Here is a 14294-nt window from a genome sequence, read left to right as displayed (position 1 = left end):
CCCAAGGAAAAACTTAAGGTCATGTAACTGGAAGCTGATGCATGACCTGCAATCAGAAACTCCACTGATACCTGTGGCGAAAGGGAGTTCATAAAAGAGCATGGTCTACAAAGCAAAGGGGAAAAAAAAAGAAAGAAGCTTTTTATAAAATGAGGTAGGAAGGAAAATGTAAAGCAGAAAGGAAGCTAAATGAAGAGGGCTAATCATAATTAGAAATGTGGAGAGCTTGTGCAAGTCGAGTATGTAAGAGAAGAGATTGAAACATACACACAAAGTGATCACTTAACATTCATCACTCCACTCCTTGCTTGTTCCACTTACTCCTTCATAATTAAGGGCACAGGGACCACCCAGTAACGTTAACAGAAGGTACAAGTGAGCTGCTGGAGATCAGTGGTATCATTTTTAACATATACAAGCTACAACAGATGTTTGTAAGAGATATAAATAGTTACGCTTCAGGCTACGGCCTAACCACCAACCCTCTTAGGGTTGTGAAGGAACTACCCAACAGACTTGTGAACAAGTAATCATTCCTTCTAATTTTCCCTCATACGTGTTTCTTTGAAGTCCTTCAGGGAGAAACGCATGACTGGCAGATTCGGCATGGCTCTTTGTTCAATCTCATTTAACTTTAGTCCTGGCACTTGCTATGTAACATTAGATCCTTACATTCACACAGCAAGTTAAAAAGAAACATAAATCAATTCTCTTTGACACATGAAAAGCAACTAGAACTGGCTTCCCTTTCAACACAATAGAGGATGATATTTATTTCCGGGGCACGCTGTTTTCTAAAGTAGATAAAATGCTGGCCATGAGAAAGCTGCTCACCCCTTTCCTTCAATGAGTTGAAGACATTATCTTGTTCCAGCACAGAGATCCCACTTATGTACAAGGTGGAAGACAGAAACCTAAAAACCAACAGAGAAACAGTCAGAAGAAAATAACACCTTAGAACAAACATTCTAAGACTCAATATAATTTTTTAAAAATTGTTTTACTATGTGGTTCCCTCATCAAGTGTTAATGAACAGACAGGAATTTTTTTGCACATTTTGCAAATCTTTGCATTGTTAATCATCTGTAATCACACCCATTATCCCACGCTTGAACTTCTTATCCCATTATTAGATCTTTCTCTCATCTTACTCCATTCATTCTCTACATTCACCTTTGTCTCTGTTGACACCTCTAGCAGAAGGCTCCATTTGGATAATAACTCCCTCCCTGTTAAACCTTCATATTTTACTCCTTGGCTCAGTGTCTGTCTGCCTAGACAAGACACATCCCAAAAATAAAACCATGAAATGCAAATAGGAGTAACTCACCATTGCTGTGAAAATTAAGCATGAAATCAAGAAAGGTGAGAGATATTTTCCCCCCATTTAAATCTCCTTCATAATCATTTGAATACAATCCATGGTAAAATCAAAGCACGATGCTAGAAATGGGCCATTGTTAGGATCCTGTCTTCTGTGAAGACAGGTTCTGCTACAGGATTATTTGGCCATTTTTAAAAAGCTTTCCAAAAATTACCACTTAAAATTACTTTAATTACATTTAATAGCACCCATTTGATACAGTGAAGCTACTTTTAAAAAGTAGTAAGGATTGTGAAGTAGCAAAGATTGTGAAAACAGACTTAGAAAACACAACCGCTGAAAAGCATTAAAAAACCATCTCAGGAGAAGTTCCAGACACTAAGGTTGCACAGAGGCCACCAGAAATTAAATGATGGCTAAAACACAGCTGAGATCTTGAATCTGATTATCTCTGTCTCTCACACAGATAAAGTTCACAATAAGAACTAGAAAGAAAGTAACTCCAACATTTTTGAAAGCAATATGAAATTGGTCTTTGAACTGGTCTTTAAATTAATTAAAATTTATGCACGTGTTGTTTTCCAAGAAGTGATGGTTTTCAGATAAGTTCACAGAAAAACAAAATGTCAAGAGCCACTCAATCTAGATGCCATCTCTGGCTCATGAAACCTGGTTCTAAATAGGGCAGAGAAGGTATTAGAGGAGTTTTAAGGCAGTTTAAATTTCAGCCATTGGTTAGAGACTGAACACTGAGCAAAAAGGAGTTTCAGCCCCAAGTGATACACCTGGTCCTGAAGGTTCAAGGAGCAGACAGCACATTAAAAGTTCTCATCACATTTCCTTAAACTGTCAAAGATCTGTATCTTCAGAAAATGGGCTTCTCTCATTTTTGCAGCTTCTGAATTCTGTTCTGAGGACAGTGTAACCCTCTTGCTCCCTTCCTCACATGCCATGCATTTTGGTACTCATTCTCACTTCAATTTACTGGGCTACTTTCAAATAAAAGACTTCTCACTATTCATGGCATCTTCAGAACAGAGGTCACTGACAGATAAATCAGGATAGATAAATAGATGAATTATCCATTCTGTGTCTCTGCTCAGATACAAGGAGGACTACTGCAAATCTGAAAATCCTGCTCCTGCATTCAGAAATAACTGCAGCCAAGAACTGATGGGGCCACTGCTGCCAGATCTGGTCAGTCAAATATTCAGGGTATGAAGAAGTGGCCCTTGCCTGCAAAGCTCTCACCTGAAACTCTGGAAAAAGCAAATTTCTAGGCAGCTTATGGGATATCCAGGGCAGGAACAAAGAGGTGCTAAAGAAATGCAGGCCTGGGTGAAAGATGCTGCAGAGGGAAGGATGTGGCTGAGAAGGAGCCAGAGGATTTTGCAGTGATATTGCCCTCTTCAAAGAGACACTGGACAACATTTAATACTATTGATCCCTAAAACACAACAGGCAAGAGGGCTCTGAGCTTGCAGATGATGATGAATGCACATTTCAGTGGGAGAAGGAAGAGGGAGCAGGTACACCTGTTACAGGGTGGAGACAACACCCAGCCACTGTGGAGTCTTAACCTGGGCTTGCTATTGCCAATTTTTGTTTTCCTTTAATTCCTCTGGCAGACAGGCTTGAAAGCAACGCCATCATAATAAAAATACCTAACTGTGAAACCAAAACAAAGGGCAACTTGCTTTGTCTCTCGGAAAGTGAATCAGCACCGAGGTTTTAACTACAAAATAAAAGAGGAACTTGTTCATTCAAGCACTCGTTTGAGTCATCCTCTCATTCTGCGTTTCACAGCACAGGAAGCAAAGACCTGTGACATTCACATCAACAAATACGAGCAGACATTAAGATCCATGTGTTTTTATAGATCCAAATAATGATAGTAATAATTGATTCAAATACTGAAGCAGTAAGTAGAGCACACATGCCAACATCCAGGATTCATTCCACCTTTGCTGCAGTTCATTTCCATCTCCACCGACCTGCCCACGTAGAGTCATTCACAAAAATTAAGACAAACAAATCAATATGAAGTTGATGCAGACAAGTTTATTAAAACTGTTCTCCTCATTCAGCACCAAGGTGGTTTCCATTTCCTCTGTCTTATGTACTTAAAAAGTACAGTCATTATTTAGAATATTATACTTTTAAGAAAGACAATGTTCCTGCCCAGGAACATAATACCAGCCTCAGGGAGTTCCATCACACAGATGCAGCCACACAGTTACTCTCCAACAGCTCTGCTGTCAATTGCCCTGGGAGTCAAGCCCTAAAAAGCCACAAAACCAATTTTGGGCTGCAATAAAATGAGATTTATTTTGTGTCACTTTGTTCCCTTTATTGTTTGGTGGTGCAATAGAGTTATTTATATGTTAATCTTGATGGATATGAAATTACATTAAAAAATGAATGCAAATTATACTTTAAGAAATGGAAAATTAAAAATAAATTAAAATCCACAACTAAAGTTGAATTTCTGCAGAAATACAGGCTACACTCCAAGCTACCATCAACCTTTCTTTACATGTAAGATTTTGAACAGATATGCTAGGTAATAGTGACTTTATTCAGCAAGGCCTCTCCAACAGTGTATCCACTGCTTTGGTGTCCCATTAATCTTTCCTAGCATCCTCTTTTCATATCCCTCCATCTCAGATCTTCACAATCCATCCAAAGCATTCATACCACAGGACACCTCCCAAGCACCACCACACACTGTCACAGAGCATCTCAACACCAACACCAAACCATCTCATTACAAGATCTGTGCTCCTTTAGCAACTCACTCTTTGTTTAAACTCTGCTTTTGGTATATTTAATTCTATAAATTTTCCTATTTGCAAGTACCAAATTAAAAAAAAATATATATATTAAAAATGTGCCACTTTATGAGCTAAAATTGCATATGCTGTTAACTGATAAAATGAATTTCTCCAGGCACAACAGAAATAAAACTGAGGGGATCTGGGTCTTGTGAAGAACTCCAGCTCCTGATTCTGCACACATCCTTTCTAGGGAAAGATGCAAAATCATGGGCCACATTCCTGATTCCATGTCATCCCAATTTACCACAGTCCTTCTTAACAAGGATGAGAAAGATGAGGAATTCTACCCAATCTTTCATTCAGAAATTAATGTTTCTGAAGTAATAAAGTCATAAAATTATGATGCCAGGTATCCTGCATAGCTCTTGAAATTCTGGAAGGAAATCCTCAGGTTGTTCTCCTACCTTCTGAAAAATAGAATCCTCATTCTTCTGACTATGGAAAGATCCTCAAATTCAAGGAACTTCCTGCAGCATCTCATTTCTCCTACCCAATTCACACTGTAACTTGACCTGCTTTATTAGCCCCATAAAGTAATGGTAAAGAATTTAGGGGACTAAACAGCAATTTTGGCAAGGGAAAAACACAAAAACTTGGGGGAAAGGAAACCTCCCTCTTTATTGTTCCAAAACTCTTGAGGGATTAGGGTATGAGGGAGCAAAAACATTTCCCATCACTCTCTCATCCACCACCAATATTCACATAATAAATGAAGATTCCTTTTTTTTTTCTGTATTCTTAACATTACAAACAGAAGGACTTTATGGGTCCAGCATGAGAATCCTCACACATATTTATTGTTACAGGACAGAGAAGGAGTTTTTGCCCTCAGTTTTTATCCAATGTGCTTTCATAACATGTTGGACTCAAAAATCAGGAAGATGCTGTCACATCTGCCTTGCTGCTGTGGCAAGAGGGTGGCATTGGAAAGACTCCAAGCACTCCTCACATCCCAGAGGATGTGTATCAGCACTTCCACAGCTGGAACTGATCCTCTACAACTCCTGCTTGCTGATATTTAATTACTTTTTCAAACCAAATTTCATTTTAAAAAGACAAAACCAACTCAATAAACAGAAAAAAAAAAGGTGAGAACTCTACCAGGCTCACAATTTCTCTGGCATTCCCCACATGGATAAAGAGGGTTGCTCATGTCCCAGACACAAATCCATCCCTCTGCCACTGCAGCCTTTGGAAGATACACAGGAGTACATCTCAAATGTCTTCATTTTGGAGACACTCATGCAACCATCTCCTTCCAGGCAAATTAAACAAAAGCAACAGGAAATCCTATTTGAATCATGATTTGCATCAGCACCCAATAAACTATGACTGAAATGAATCTTGTTTTGTGTTTATACTTTGTGGTTTCATTAGGAAGACACAGAATAACCACCAGTCTCTCTGCCTTTATTGCTATTGAATACTTTACAACGTGAGCAGTTTGTGTAAGCATATGTTATGTTTTCCAACCTTTTCATTATAAAACCATAAAAGTTTCCAATTATTCTATGATGGGGTGAATTCCTGATGCTATTGAAGTACAGTTGAAGGGTGAATAGGAGTTTTTAGTTAAATAATAAATGCATTTAAAATGGACTTTGGATGTTCAATGGATAAGAAAACGCCTTCTACACATTTTTGGCATTTAAACAATTCATCAAGATGTTCCCTTGCCAATTACTTAATTTTTATATCTTTAATGATTTCTGGAATAACAACCCCATTAATGAATCAAGCATTAACTTGGACGAGAAAGTGACACAGAAAACCTGAAAGTGACAGAAAACCTGAACAATTAACTTTGTTTTGCTACTAAGTTTAGGTCTTAAAATGAACTTTTTTTTTTTTTTTTTTTTTTTTTTTTTTTTTTTTTAAGTGAGGATGAAATAAAAACTCTTCCTTTTCTGCTCCACTCTTGTTTCCCACCTCTCCCAAACAGAAGTCTCCATCCTCCCAGGAGTTATGACTGCTGCCTAAGTGTTCTGGGGTAAAAAAAAGACTATTTAGGATTAAACTTACCCCTCACCTACTGCTGTGAGCTGCATCAGGCTGAACTGCTTGGTCCAGGTGATGCCTGCACAGGCAGGTGACATGCAAGGACCAACAGACAGGGAGACACTCACAGAATATTCAGGTAATTTAGGCAATAAATATTTGCCCAGTACCACATAAAGCAGTTTTTCCAAAAGGTTTTGGTCTGTTGAAGGTTCTCAATGAACAGCCACATGTTCCATGTGAATTCTTATGATCCTTTCCCCTCTGCAACATTAAAATCCACAACTCAGCTGCTGATATGCTCTTAAATAAGAAGAATCCTGCCTTTCTTATAAATTAATATATTTACTTAAGTAATTCTCAAGATGCTGAGTCATTTTTAAGTTGGCAGAATAACCCTGCTCAAACATATTCATCATGCCAAATTTTAGCTGGACTAAGAATTAAGCTACTGAAATTAACACCTCAAAACAATAATAAAGATAACCAGGTAATCTTCCTTCTGGTATTGCTACTATCATAGCCCAGACCACACAAAAATTGGGTAGAAAACATAAATTAAGTGATCACAGACTGACCCAGAAGTTCTTTAGTTACAAAATCATACAACACAGCACACACATTTTCATTCCTCTGTTCTCTAAGCATGTCAAAAACATATAAAGATCCAACTTCTGTTCTCTAATTGCCTCTGTTTCCTTGGAATATAAAAGGCTTGGACTTTATTTTTCAGCAAGTGTGATAATATCCTTTTCCCTTTGCTTTGTTTGCTGTGTAACTCATAAAAAGCCAGGCAGGATGTGAAGTATAGCCACACTTCCTAGCTTCTTCTGCCATCAAGAAAAAACACAGGCAATTCCAAAACCTCGCCATTAAAATAAAAATTGGAATTTGGAGGTTTAAAGGAAATGGATCCCTCTTTCAGTACACCAGAAGTAAGCTGCCATATTCTGCTTTTTGCTTGGATTTCCCATCAGCTGCAGATCCCTGGGCACAGCAGGCGAGGGACACTCTGTGATCATCACACTCAGCTCCCATTTCCAAAAATCACCTTTTGACTCTCCGTGTACTTAAACAGCCCTCAGGTTTAACAGCAAATACCTCTTTTGTACATTTAGCTATTAAAAAATGAGAACAGCACGGCCTGGAGCAGCGGCCACATCAAACCCCAAACACTGTGATCCCGTGAAGGATGAGAACCAACCATGCCAGAACAAGAGCTGAGTTTTATTTCCCTTTCTAGCACCAACATTTGCCTCCCAGTGCCATGTGTGATGTGGGATCCCTCCTTGCTGGCAGGGGAACCAAGTTACTGCCACAGCTCCATAACAACAAAACTGGCATTTCCAGATCCATAGTTTTTATTTATTATTTTATTTTCCACCCCTGATCTACCTGATGAATCCCATGTTCCACAGCTCTGGCATGAAACCACCTCAGTGAACAAAGTGAAGAACCTGCTTAAGTGTGAATATTTCAGTGTTCAACTCCCTTGGGGTGACCTAAAATGGTCTGGGTAAAAGATTGTGGCAACATCTGGCATCAAGTAAGCAAATGAAAGAACTCCATCAGCAGCTTTTTCTCCTTGCTCTTGGAATCCTCTTGCTTAGAAGAGCAGTACGTTGTTTTACATTTTGCACAGCACTGAGCTGTAGCAAAATAAACCCCTCTGAGACTTCTCATTTTTAAACCTACAGACTCTTTGAACAAGTGAGAAGTGAAGTAACCAGCTGCTGCTGCAAGAGAAGCAACATTTGCAACATTTTTAATTTCACACAAAAAAAAAATTGCATTTGGTCTTACTTAGACCAAAATAAAAATATTAATCTGCTTTACTGTAAGCTTCCACATATGTGCCAGTTTTGCAGAGGCAACATTTGGCTGCCAGACCACGACATAATATTCTGAAATACAATTTGGACTGCTCCACTCAGGACATTAACAGGGCCATTAGAACAGGCAGTTCCACTGCCACAGTGGTGGCTCTGTGACCATTCACCCTTGGCCACCAAGCCAGGGTTTCACTGCACCAAAGAGTTACTCTTGTCCAGGAAATGAACTGCTCCTGAACACTCCCAAACGTGCTGGGGTAGAAATCAGAATTATCAGGGCTTTGTTACAGCACAGAAAAATACAGTTGGAAAGCAAAATTCTTTTAGAAAATAAAAATTACAGCTTCCAGAAGACTAAGCATTTTATAAGACTAAAGCATTTAAAAGAAATTAAATTTATATTTCATTCAGTCTAAACTCCTTTCAGTCCTATAATGGAAGATTGCAAGGATTTGGCTTTAAAATGTTATTTTTATTTAACCCAAATATTACAAATTTTATTAAGAATACAAACCAAAGCTTTAAGTACTTAATACCAGCTTGACTTTTTACACGCCAAAGTGAAATTTTCAAATGTAAAACAAAATCCCACCAACCCTAACAACAATGTATCAAAACGTGAAGAATTCTTGGCTTTTCTATCAGCACATAGGAAATCGTAGCAGGAAAAAATTTCAGCCCAGCAAAACACATAAAAACAGATTAAAAAAAAAAAAGCACAGCCAAAATCCAGTGGGGAGATCAATGAAAAATGATCTGAGCCTCCAAAATCTCAGTGCAGCACAAGAGCCTCTACCTGAGACTTTCCCTTTTTACCCTGTGACTGCAGCACCCTGAGCTCTGCCTTTCACCACTGAACTGCAGATTATGCAAAGAAAACACAGTAAAACCTACACTCCAGTTTTCCTGTGGACACTTTAATTATGAGATGACAAGAAAATATGTCAAGTGGTGACAGTCAAAATAAATATACTGTAGAGTTCATAAACTGAAGACAGAACACGCATGAGAAATATAATCAGAATTATTTTGAATAGATTATGCGAAATGTTTGGGGGATTTTTTTCCTTCAAGAATTTTTGAAAACTTGAATGTAACGATTCTGTGATTACACACAGACTCAGAAAGGGATAAATCTGCAATTTTACTTGACAGAAACTGCACTCAAAATTAATTTGCTGTTGCTTGATACTGTAGCAATGACACAGTCTGGAAATACACCTAAGGATGGATTTCTGCTACAATCACAACATCTTGTTTCCTGGTTCAGTGTAATCCATAAAACTCACACTAACAGGGATGACCAGGGCTGCAGCCAGCTGCAGAAGCCATCTCACTCCAACCAGACAGACAGACAGACAGAGCTACAGGGGTGTAACCCCACAGCACGGGCAGCCCAAGAACTGACTGCACCCCTCAGAGGACAGGGAACTAATCAGCGTGCATTTTTTTGTAAAAACTAAGAAAGTAATTTTTTTTTAATTAAAAAAAATTAAATTAGATATTAGCATACTTGGAGAGTGACCTACAGCATCTTGCTTTTCTCCACAGGATTTTGGCCCAAGTGTTTTCCAACATCCAGAACATAATGCCCATGTTGCCTGCTCCTGGGATCTGTTTAATGCAATGCACACAACCTATTCCAAAGAGGGGCAAAGACAAAAAAATCAATCTTGCCTGGGCAGCTCTTAAGTGCAAGTGTTTAAAAAAAAAAAAAAGGCAACAAACCACTAATTAATTCACTTTTAAGGGTTTCATAGCAGATAAGAGTCTCTTGCATCAGGAGTAAATTATTTACTGTCCCATCCCTGGAAGTGTCCAAGGCCAGGTTGGACACTGGGGCTTGGAGCAGCCTGGGATGGTGGAAGGTGTCCCTGCCATGGCAGGGGGGGGAACAAGATGAGCTTTAAAGTCTCTCCCAACCCAAACCATTCTGGGATTCTGCCTCCCTAAACCACACCAGTCATTTACTCAGACAAAATTGCAAGAAGGGACTAAAAACTTCAGCAGCAGCAGATTAAAAAAATAAGTTAATACTGTGACCCGTCTCTAAAATTACACTATATATCAGCACTTAAAACTAAAGAAAATATTTTCTGAAATAAACTATATTTTTAAAAATAGCAATAAGCTATACAGAGAATTATCAAGGGCTGCTCCATGAGACCTGGGACATGCGGCTCACCGAGGCAACACTTGGGGACAAACCCAGCGCTTGATTTATTGTTGTTTACACACATCCCCAGCAGGGCCTCTGGCCAGTGTCAAGTCTCAGCTCCTAACCGCGGCCGCGTAAACACCGGGCAACGCTGGGCCTGGCTGCCGGGAAGGTGTCCGCTCCCGAGGCGGCCGGGAGAGCGGGGTCACACCGAGCAGGGGACAGCAACCAGGGAGAAACGCACACGGGCTCCGCTTTCTGTGAGCGCGGCACGCGGGGGGCGCATCCCCAAAGCGGGGCGCACATCCCCAAAGCGGGGAGCATCCCCCGAAGAGGGGAACATTCCTAAAAAGGGGCGCATCCCCCAAAGCGGGGAGCATCCCCCAAAGAGGGGAGCGCATTCCCAAAGCGGGGGGCATCACCCAAAAATGGGCACATTCCCAAAGCGGGGCGCACATCCCCAAAGCGGGGAGCATCCCCCGAAGAGGGGAACATTCCTAAAAAGGGGCGCATCCCCCAAAGCGGGGAGCATCCCCCAAAGCGGGGCGCACATCCCCAAAGCATGGCACATCCCCCAAAGCGGAGAGCATTCCCAAAAAGGGGCGCACCCCCAAAGCCGGGCGCATCCCCAAAGCGGGGCACGTCCCCGCCCGCCCTTCCCGCGCTGCCCCGGCCCAGGGCAGGTGCGCAGGGCCAGCGGGATCGCGGCGGGCAGAGGAGGCGAGCGGGCAGCAGCTGCCGCGGCGGCGGAGCCCCCGGCGCGGGCCCCGTTTCCCCCCCAGCCGCCTCCGAGGAGCGGCCAGCACGGCGCTGCCCCTTTAAGCACCGCGTCGCCTCCTCTCCCTCCCTCCCTCCCTCCTTTTCATCCCCCCCCATCCCATCGCCCCCATCTCCTTCCTCCTCCTCTTCCTCCTCCTCCTCCTCCGCGCGGACCCGCGCGCGCTCCCGCGTCCCCTCCCCGCGCGCGCCCCCGCCGGGACACAACGGGCGCACGGCGGCCGTTCCAGAACCTTCCTCGCTTCGCTCCCCCCCCCCCCCACACCCCTCCCCGCTTTTCCCCTCCTTCCCCTCCCCGCGCCCGCCACCGCCCCTTAAACCCCCCGGTCCGTGCGAGCGGCGGCGGAGAGAGCGGCTGCCCCTTGCTCCCCTCGCCGCCGCCGCCGCCCCGCTCGCCCCTTCCCCAGCCGCTCTGCCGCCTCCCCGGTGCGGCCGTGCCCGGGCGGCGGGCGCGCCGTGATGGACGGCGGGGCTGGAGCGGGGTTTGAGTGACAGCGCTTACCTCGGGTGCCAATCTTCGTCACACTGACAAGCGGCTGCAGCAATCGGGACCCGCACCGCCGCCGCGCGCGTCACCGCGCGCCGCCGCGCCCGGCCAATCACCGCCCGCGCCGCCCCCGACGCCACGGCGCGCCTCATCAATATTCATCGCCCGGGGGCGGGGCTTGGGCGCACCGCCCCTCCGCATTGGGGCCGCCCGTCTCCTCCTCATGAATATGGATGAGGGGGCGGGGGAAGCCGTGAGGGTGAGGCCACGCCCCTGCCGTGTGTTAGGCGGCGGGGTGAAACCACTGCTGGGGGTGGGGGGAAGGAGGGAGGTACCAAGTGGCTCCGCCATGAGGGGAGCGGCGGCGGCCGCTGTGGCGTGTTCGTGCCGCGTTCCCTCGGGCAGCGCTGGATGCTCGCTCTGGGGTCGCCTCAGGGCGCCGCTCCCTTGGAGGACTCCCTGCTCCTTGGGGGAGTCCCTTGCCTCGGCTGTTGGAGCTGCCAGCCCCTTGTGGGGTGCCCCCGGGAGCCGCCCGGGGCGGGCGGGGGTGGCCCCGGGGTGCCCCGAGCTGGAGGCTCCTCACACGCTGTGCCAGGAGCTTCTCCTCCGGCCTGCCTGGGGTGAAGCTGCCCGGCTGAGCCCTGCCGCCCTTCCAGCCCCAAAGCTGCGCCCTGTTCTCCCCAAAGCCCCGAGCAGCCCCGAACGCCCTCGGCGTGAGGGCGGAGCTGCGCTTCCCTCAGGGTCCTGCCCGCTGCTCGGGTCCTGCGTGCCCTGAAATAAAGATGCTGACCACACACGGGTTTATTCCTGCTGGAACTCCGCTTGGGGGGAACCAGTGCTGTCACAGCTTCTTCCCCCATGAGTTACCACTGTTAAATATCCCCCCTTTTCCCAAACCATTCCTATATAAGTGTCAGGAATGTGCTTTCAGGCGGGTGCCCTATGGCTTGGCGTTTTGCTGTTGGGATTTTTAAAAAGTGACTCTGCAAAAGGGCTGGAATGCCTTTGAGTCATGCGTGTCACAGGTGATGGATCTGTCGTCTCCACCTTGTTCCTCGTTCTCAAGGCTTCTGAGAGATCATCCCCACATCACCTCGCTGGCTTTGCGAGCAGAGGTTTGCAGGGGGAGGAAGAAAGTGACACATAAAAAGCAAATCTCATTTTAGGAAGCTCAGTTTAAACCCAAAGCAGTTTTACTTTCAGGTCCCTCTGCAAAGCCACCACCGGGAATCTACTTGATTATCCTGCTCCCATTAAACTGGGAATACCCTACATTTTTTTCATGGTCCATGTCTCTCTCCCTGGTTTAACAGCAGCAAGTCAACTATTTTTTTTTTTTTTTTTGGGTTTTACATACCACTTTCATGGGCCAGGCCACTTTTTAAAGATCTGGGTAATACTTTGGCAATAGAAACAGCTTCTTAAATGTTCCTGCGAGCCAGGTCTGCCCTCAGTCCTCTGCGCGTCACTGCTGTGCCAAGACCCTGCTCAGCCAACGCAGTTGCTTCAGGAATCTTGTCACCCTGTCCACACTGCCACCATTTGTCCACTGACAAAACAGTTGCTCCATCCCCTTCCCAGACCGCCTGGAGCCTTCTCAGGGGTTCCTTTTCCAGCCATTTCCCCCTGCACAGTCAGAGCCACGTGGACATCGGGCTTGTGAGCAGAGAGGGAACTTCTGCACCGAGCAGAGAGGGTGGGACCGAGCTGTGCTAATCCAGATGGGTAAATCATGGCTCAGTGTTAATGGGAATGATTTATTTAAACAAGATTAGGAAAAAAAACCCCAAAACCCAACAAATCTTAGCTTGTCTCATTCACAAGAGAATCTCTGCTTCCGCTCCTGTGCTGTCTAACAACACCTCTCATGCAGTTCCTGTGGCCAGGTTGGCTGCTTCTACCACAAGTTTCAGCTCTCATTATCCCTGACACATTCATTAGTGACACATTCACTAAACAGTGCTTAAAATTAACTGCTTCCCATGTCCAGACCTGCCTCTTCTTCAAATTTGATTCTCCCTGCAACCCCTTTGTTCTCCTTCTGCCTCGCCTGCACTTCTTTGGATGGGAGTTCACTGATTTCTTCTGAGAATGAACAGATTAAATTAAAACTAATTTAGTTTCTGTTTAAGCTCTCCTCCCAGTGTCTTCAAAGCCTTTCTTGATGCCTTTCCCAACTTGGAATTTTCTTTTCTCCTCCTGCTTCCCTTTGCTTTTCCTTCTCTTCCTGGCTGCCACTTTCTATTCCTGAGCTCCCCCCTCATGCACAACAGGTGTAGAAATTCCTCATCTGCTGTTTCCCCCTCACCCCAGTAATCCCATATTTTGGTTGCCTTTGTAGTTAAAGTTACTCCATCCATTACTCTCCTCAGCCTCTTATTCTGTTTGTGATTTCAGTGGATGTTTTAACTCCCTTGAAACTAAAGCTTGTGATCAGAATGAAGAAAGCCTGGTTCCCCACATATCTGTGCCTTGTGGTTTGTTAACGTTAGGGTGTAAGGTGCAAGTTTTAACTGAAATATCTTCCAGAGTTGTGATTTATTTAAGATTTCTCTTTAGCCAGTGCATGCTGTTGCCCAAAAGTTCTTGCTGCAGTTTTTCCATGATTCAGGGAGAACACGATACATCCTCCCTGCTCCACAACTTATTTTCATGAAAGTCACAGGGACTAAATTATTCTGTCAGCTTTAATTCTGTCTGGAGTAAGCCAGTAGATCCAAACATTATTAAATAACAGGGACACACCCTCAGATATACCTCTGCCTATATGACATGACCACATAAACCTCATTCCCACAAGAAAATAACCTAAAAATCATTCCTGATCCAACTTGTGACTTCCAGCTCACTGAAAGCTCTGATCCCACTCACTGTCAAGAG

The 14294-nt window shown here is 44.3% G+C and overlaps 1 protein-coding gene across 5 annotated transcripts in view; it reads right to left on the bottom strand.

The window, feature by feature from the left end:
* PKNOX1 (PBX/knotted 1 homeobox 1) overlaps nt 1-11533 on the bottom strand; it is a 39767-nt gene extending 28234 nt beyond the window's left edge. The window contains exons 1-3 of one of the 5 annotated variants that reach the window (XM_064406806.1): nt 10178-10988; nt 9506-9629; nt 835-914 (exon numbers count right to left, since the gene is read on the bottom strand). The gene's annotated coding sequence lies outside the window, so the exon portion shown is untranslated. Of the gene's footprint in view, nt 1-834; nt 915-5263; nt 6012-9505; nt 10989-11429 lie in introns of those variants that run through there. The other 4 variants (XM_064406812.1, XM_064406793.1, XM_064406799.1 and 1 more) reach the window with 4 other exon arrangements.
* Between the last annotated feature and the right edge of the window lie 2761 nt (nt 11534-14294).

The sequence above is a fragment of the Passer domesticus genome, chromosome 2, assembly GCF_036417665.1.
Source record: "Passer domesticus isolate bPasDom1 chromosome 2, bPasDom1.hap1, whole genome shotgun sequence".
Lineage (NCBI taxonomy): Eukaryota > Metazoa > Chordata > Aves > Passeriformes > Passeridae > Passer > Passer domesticus.
The sequence above is the reverse complement of the archived record's forward strand: the minus strand, read 5'-3'. Positions and strand labels throughout refer to the sequence as shown.